Consider the following 7,608-nt stretch of genomic DNA (forward strand, 5'->3'; position numbering starts at 1 on the left):
TCCATCCTTGATCTGAGAAGATCTCACGTGCCTTGGAGCAACTAAGCCCATGCACCACAATTAAGCGTGTGCTGTAGAGACTGGGAACTTCAGCTTCTGAAGCCCATGTGCCCTAGAGCTTGTGCTCTGCCACGAGAGATGCCACTGCAAAGAGAAGACCGAGCACCTCAGCTACAGAGTAGGCCCCACTTGCGCAACTAGAGAAAGGCCCAAACAACAGTGAAGACCCAGCACAGCCAAAAGTGAATACATAAATAAATAAAATTATTTAAAAAATAAAATTATATTAAAAAAATTTCAAGTGCTTACTCATGACACATAGGGAAACAGGCAGGCTCATCCCAAGGCTTTTCTTGTGTCAGAACCACTGTCTAAGGCTCTCTGGCTGGGTCTTCTGTGTGGTCAGTGACCAGTGTTGACCCAGGCTCTATGTGCTAAGCTCCACACACTTTCCCCCTTTGCCTTCCCCTACCCGTCCTCCTCGTTTCCCCCTTCTTTTTCTATTTAAAAGTTTTATTATGAAAATGGTTAACCACACAGGAAAATCGAGAGGATGGGTTATACCCATCACCTACCTATAATAATAATTAACATTTTGCTGTAGTTGCTTCACATACACTTTTGCTTAAGTATTTTAAAGCAAACTACTGACATACATTTTACCCCTAAATATTTTAGTCTGCATCTCCAGAAAAAATAAGAATTATTACTTAATAATATCCTTGTCACATCCATCAAAATTAACAATAATTCCTTGCTACTGTCTGACACCCTGTCCTATTCAAAATTTCTGCATTGGTCATAGAACTATCTTTTGTGAGTTGTTTACTCAAATCAGAATTCAGGCCAGATCCATGCCTTGCATTAGGTCATTAAATCTCTTAAGTCTCTTTCAACCTAAGTCTATACCACCCTTCCCAGGGCATAGGCAGGTTGAAGAAACCAGGTCAGTTGTGCAGGTGACACTCAGCCTCCTGGCCTGTGGGTTCCGAGGTGGAGGCACTGCTCCTTCCTTCCTGGGCCTGGGGAGTCCCCCGAGGGCAGCACACTGAAGAGGTGCAGGGTCCCTTGTGGTCCCTGAGCTGTTTCTGCTCGGAGGTACAGAACTCCAGAGAAGCTGGGGAACCACTGTGACCTGCCGAAGGGACCAGAGAAGATGGTCCAGACCAATAATGAAGCTTTTAGACACTCGTGGTCACACCAGATCCCTCTGGGAGGGAAGAATCACTTTGAGTCTCTGGGAAAGACCTTTGAAGATGAAGGTCAATGACTCAGAGTTTGGCAGGACCGGCCACTCGGGGACCTCCCATCCCCGAGGCCTGGTAGCCTCCCCTCCAGAGCACACACAGTCCCCTTTGATGGATGCTCGGCCCCGCCTTTTGGCTCCCAAAGGCCTCCCCCTCAGACAGCTTCTCTTCTGCCTCCAGTTGTATAGCAGCTGTCGCTATCCACCCACAGCTGCCCCTGTAGCAGCTGTGACAGTGTCCAGACCCCTTCCTGCCGGCGCTTTGGGCCGCAGGCCCGCCTCCACCCGGCTCTCCCTGGCGGCTGCCAGGCCTGTAGCTCTGCGCATGCTCACTGCCAACAAACAGAACTCAAAGCAGTCTAGCAGCTGCCACCTTCTAGTGGTGAGAGGCTGGGCAGGGCCCGGGAAGAACTTGTATAGCAACAATATAAAGGGGGAGGCAACGCTTTTCCCCTGCTCGATGAGAAAAATCAGTTTAAAGGTTGATCATCTCCAGTGTTGTCGAGGGATGGGGAAGCAGTCTCCCTATCGCTTGGTGGAGTGTAAACTGGCCAGCCTTTGGAAAATAAATTGGCAATACTTATCAACATTAAATGGGCTTCCCAGGTGGCTCAGTAGTAAAGAATCCGCCTGCCAATGCAAGAGACTCAAGAGACCCGGGTTCAATCCCTGGATTGGGGAGATCCCCTTGGAAGAGGAAATTGCAGCCCACTCCAGTATTCTTGCCTGGGAAATCCAATGGACAGAGGAGCCTGGAGGCTGCTTTGTGACAGTCCATAGGGGCACAAAGAGTCAGACACTACTTAGCAATGAAAACAACAACAATCAACATTGAAAACGTAAAAGTCTTTTGAGCCATTCTTTCATTCAACAATATTTGCTGAGTCCCACAGTGTGCCAGATACTAATGTAGTTGAGAGTTGGGGGCACAGCAGTGAATCAGACAGCTCAGAAACCCGTTTCCATGAAGCTTATGTTTTAATGGGAAAACAGACAATAAACAAGTCTACATTGTAATTTATGGTAAATTTTATCAGTACAAATAGAGTCAGGTAAAGAGATCAGTCGGAGAAGGCAGTGGCACCCCAATCCAGTACTCTTGCCTGGAAAATCCCATGGATGGAGGAGCCTGGTAGGCTGCAGTCCATGCTAAGGGTCGGACACGACTGAGAGACTTCCCTTTCACTTTTCACTTTCATGCATTGGAGAAGGAAATGGCAACCCACTCCAGTGTTCTTGCCTGGAGAATCCCAGGGACGGGGGAGCCTGGTGGGCTGCCGTCTATGGGGTTGCACAGAGTCAGACACTACTGAAGTGACTTAGCAGCAAAGAGATCGGTAGAGGGTAAGTTGTGGCTCTTTCAACCCTTTGGCATAGGAATTCCTCTTCTATGGCATGCTCAGAAATACTTACATGTGCACGAAGACACACACAAATGTTCATAAGAGCAAAAAACGTAGATGCTTAAAAACAGAGGGGATGGTGGATGAATTGTCCATCCACACAAATAGATAATCTGCAGCCTCATGGATGAGGACATATTATTAAGCAAAAGTTGAATGTCTTATAATAATATGTATAGTAGGACCTACATTAGTAAAATGATACTTAGATACATCTGCAAATGCAGAGAAAAGGGACCAGGAATAATTAACAGTAGTTTCTGGTATAAGGAAGGGGGAGGGAGTCATTGTAAAACAAAACTTTCACTTTTTACTCAAAATACTATTATACTGTTTGAATCTGGCCAGAGGCAGGGGGAGGGAGGAGAGGGGAGGTCCTGGCAGTGGGCAGGCCCCTCTTCTGCTCCGAAGGCAAATGAGGACCCTTCCGCCAAGCTGGGTGTTGGCCCGTCCCTAAGCCCAGGACCAGAGGAGACACCACCTTCTGGGCCCTAAAGTCCTGGGAAATCTGTCCTTCAATCTGCAACAATGACCATAACCCGAGTAGAGAAATGATAATGATAGTGATCATAATAGTCAACATAGAACAATAATAGTAGTGACGACAGTGCTGGGCAGGCATTGTTCTAAGCATTTTGCAGACATTGATTCATCTAATCTTTTACTAGTATCTTTTACTAGTAATCTTTTATCTAGTATCACCCCCCTTTAACAGATGAGAAACCTGAAGTGCAAAGCATTTAATAACTGGCCCAAAGCCACACAGCTAGAAAAGGACAGACAACCAGGGTCCAAATTCCCATAATCTTCAGAACCCCAACTCTTGACTTTTGTTATGCTGACTTCCTCAAAGCTAGTCAACATGTGCAGTCCTTACAGTGTGCTGAGTATTGTTGTAGGTACTTGAAGTATATTACCATGTGAATTGTTCTGAAGCAGTTGTAAGAGGTAGATACTATTAATAGCTTCATTTTACAGATGAGGAAAACTAAGCACAGAGAAGTCAAGTGACTCATCCAATGTCACACAGCATGTAAAAAGTGGAATCTGAGCCCACACCTTCTGACTCCAGAGTTTGTGCTCTTTAACTTTGCACTGTATTAAGAGACAGGCCCTGAGACTTGAATGCCCTCAGCATACACTTTCTATTTCTAGAGAGGCGCTCTGAGAGCCCCCTAGGGGCATTTTGGTATTCACTGGAGCAACAACTGGTAATTCCTGATCTCTAGTGTTCTGTGGTTGAGGAGCTAGTTGTTTGTTGCCTGGTAACTCACTGCCCTGGGATGGACACGCTAATCCCTTTACTGTCCGGCTGATACTCCTGGTGACCCGCGCTGCAGGCACAGTGCGAGGCGAGGCTCCGGGGTGAGTGAGTCCCTTCTAGAATGGAGCGGGGTTGGGGGAGGGGGGTGTTCAGGGAGACAGATTGTACTGAGCCTTCTCTCTCCCTCGCTTCCTAGCCTCGTTCAGCTTCTTGAGGATGAAGTGGCTGCCTAGCTGCACTCAGGTTGTAACCAAAAGAGCAGACCAAGCCTGCTGCCTTTCTGTGCTCCCCCTGGGAGACAGGGCGGGCCAGGGCCTCGAGCACTGCTCTGGGGTCACCTGGAAGCTCAAGGATGTCTCAGGCGGTGCCTGGCTCAGAAACAGGTTGCTGCCAGGCAGCTTTGTGCCCTTGATGGCTTCCTTGGGAACTCGTCAAATGCCTGGCACAGACACTTCCCTTCTCTGGTGACGGGAGCTTATGCTTCAGGAAGTATTGAACTGCTCTGAAATGTGATCACGGCGTCTGTCAATTTCTGCACTCGGAATGCTGTTTTCTACAGCAGGACTATTTGTCTTGGCCTTCTGGAACTGTATGGGCTTCTAGATCCCCCACTTGCTGGAGCAGGTTTTGGGTGGTAGAGATGGTTCAGGAGGGCAGCTCGAGGTGGTGGGGAGAGGTGGCTGAGAGCTCAAAGGAGCCGCTGCCTCTCTGTGTGCCATTTGCTGGGTGGCAGGAGGAAGGAGGCTTCTGGGGACATTCCTTGGCCAGGCAACCAGCGCAGTTGCGGATGACAGCAGCTGCAGAGCCCAGAATGGGTCTGATTGTGGCCTCTCCCTCCTTCAGCCTGGCAGACCACCTCCTACTCCTGCTCCCTGGCCAGTCTGCTGTCTCTGGCTGGAGACACAGGGTACTCAGCCTTCCCCCTGCCCGAGGTGTGAGCAGGTGCAGTGGGGGAGGGTGTCTCAGGAGGTGAAGGACAATAGGAGCAGAAGGGCAGAGGTGGCATTGTGGCTGGTGTTCACGGGACTGAAAGGAGGACACGTTCTTTGTTTGGATGGATTTGTCATTTAAAGCATAAATCTTTCTTCAAGAAGGTGCTGCTGTAATAGGGTGAGCGCTGAGCAAACGCTGCAAGGTTTTGAGCAGGGTAAGAACAAGATCGGGAAGCATGTCTGCCTCCGGATGGAGGGATGGGGGATGGAATGCACACACTGGAGGCTGTCCAATGGTCCAGGTGGCGGCCATCAGGGACTGGACAAAGGAGTGGGTGGTGACTGTGGAGAGAGGGGAGCACTGGAAGATGGAAGACTCAGGGCTTGGGCAGAGGATGTAGGATTTGAGGGGGAGGATGGTGCTGTTCTCCTCTGTCCTCTGTCCTGGACCCACAATTTGTTTAAGACTACCCCTTCCCCTTCTAGGAGCTCACTGGACTCCCCAAAGTCCTGAAGAACCTGACAAGGGTTATCTGACAAGTCTAGTGGAAACGTCTTCCGGGAACAGTGAGGAATCTTCCTGCTGGTATCATGAAGATTAGACATCATGGAGCAGCTATCTGAGTGACTCTATTCCTGAGTCATGATGAAGGTCCCTGCACTCAACCATGGCTCCTGGTGTCTCAAGACCCACAGCAGTCCTTGATCAGGCCACCAGCCATGGCAGCTCGGGGAGTTAAGCCTGTCGGGTGCACTTTGATCTGCTGTGGTTATTTTCCCAACTATGTTCAAATTGTCCCCTTCTTACCTGGTGGGAGCTGATTCAAGATCCTTCTGACATGATCTCAGGAGTTTTGGGTTTTGGTATGGCAAGAAGCTTTAGGCTTTCATACATTTTTCTCCTTGGACCTGGAGTCAGCCATTTCTCCAAGTGGCCAGGCATCTCCTGGTGTCCAACCAGAGCTGTTCTGAAGTCAAGATTGGGAGGATTCGGTCCAGAGAGTTGACGTCCCCCTGTCCGGAAGAGCCAGTCCCTGCAGCCTTGGCTGCTCACTGCAGTGTCTGGCAGCCCCACCACCCACAACATGGGGCTGGCTGGGGTCAGGCTGCTCTCAGTCCAGCTAGAACCCAGGCTCCCTGCTCTGCTTCTCTGGACAGCTCAGGACAAGCTGTTTCTAAAATCAATTTATTTTTTAATTCCCAGACTGGTCACTTAGTCCAGGATTTCAAGGGAGTGACCATTTTCTTTTTTCCCTCTCAGTTTCCCAATTTCCTTTCATGCTACAGTAGTCTCTGCTTTTCTCAAACTCTATATATACTATATGTATACCCTATGTGTACTATAGGGTATATTTCCTACCCAGGTGGCTCAGTGGTAAAGAACCCTCCTGTCAATGCAGGAGCCACAGGTTCAATCCCTGGGTTGGAAGATCCCCTGGAGGAGAAAAATTCCAAAAATAAACAATTCATAAGTTGTAAATTGTGTGCCATTCTGAGTGAATAAGCTGCCTGCAATGCAGGAGATGCACAAGAGATGTGGGTTCAATCCCTGGTTTGGAAAGATACCCTGGAGAAGGCAATGGCAACCCACTCCAGGATTCTTGCCTGGAGAATCCCATGGACGGGGGAGCCTGATGGGCTATAGACCATGGGATCACACAGTTGGATACGACAGTGAGCACCCACACCTGCATATTTCCTATACACTCATACTGATAATAAAGTTTAATTTATAAATTATACACAGTAAGAGGTTAACAGCAATAGCAATGAAATAGAATACTTACAACAATAATAGTAAGAGTGACGTGAATGTGGTCTCTCTCTCAAAATGTCTTATTGTACAAATTTAATGCCTTTTCCATCCTTACTAAGCACTTATCACACACTGTGGCTGTAACTTTTGCAGTTTGAGGTGTGACAGCAAAACTGGCACGAATTTCTCTTTCTTCCTTCACAATTTCACAAACAGAAGATTCGTTCTTCCCATAGATCTTAGCAACCTCAGCATACGATGGTTTTCTTTTTTTGTTGAGAACGTCCCCTTTTCTCTTAAAGGAAGTACTTATGACTTCCATTTGGCATATCTGAATTGCCAGCATCACTACTCTCGTGCTTTGGGGCCGTTGTTAAGTAAAGTAAGAGTTACCAAAACAGCAGCACTGAGATACCCTGACAGCTGATCTGATAACCCCACAGTGCCGCTAGTGATTAAGAGGCAGGATAAGCTAGACAAAGGGATGATTCACCTCCTGGGCCAGACAGCCTTGGGACTGAAGAGATTTCATCACTCGACTGGATTTGTGTGTGCTCAGTTGCAACCCCATGGACTGTAGGCCACCAGGCTTCTCTGTCCATGGGATTCTCCAGGCAAGAATACTGGAGTGGGTTGCCATTTCCTTCTCCAGGGGATCTTTCCAAACCAGGGATCGAACCTGCTTCTCTTGGGCATCTTCTGCATTGCAGGCAGATTCTTTACTCAGAATGGCGCACAATTTACAACTTATGAATTGTTTATTTTTGGAATTTTCCATTTAATATTTTTGGACCATGGTTGACTGCAGGTAACTGAGATTGTGGAAAGTGAAACTGTGAATAAGGGGGACAGGAGCTATTGTATTTATGAAAGAAATCATATAATTTTAAACTGTCAGAAGTTTTAAAATAATCTTTTAAACTGCTTTCAATTCAATAAAATGATAGCAGTTACCATTCATATGCTTGTTTGTGGGCCAGGTCCTATGCTAAAAACTTTATATTTAT

At 47.7% G+C, this 7,608-nt stretch overlaps 1 long non-coding RNA gene across 1 annotated transcript; it reads left to right on the forward strand.

The window, feature by feature from the left end:
• Nucleotides 1-4,853: 4,853 nt before the first annotated feature.
• On the forward strand, nucleotides 4,854-6,325 carry LOC138438073 (uncharacterized). Its single transcript, XR_011256256.1, has 2 exons — nucleotides 4,854-5,060; nucleotides 5,332-6,325. It is a non-coding gene; the product is annotated as an uncharacterized lncRNA (long non-coding RNA).
• Nucleotides 6,326-7,608: the final 1,283 nt, after the last annotated feature.

Source organism: Ovis canadensis, chromosome 3, assembly GCF_042477335.2.
Source record: "Ovis canadensis isolate MfBH-ARS-UI-01 breed Bighorn chromosome 3, ARS-UI_OviCan_v2, whole genome shotgun sequence".
Taxonomy (NCBI): Eukaryota; Metazoa; Chordata; class Mammalia; order Artiodactyla; family Bovidae; genus Ovis; species Ovis canadensis.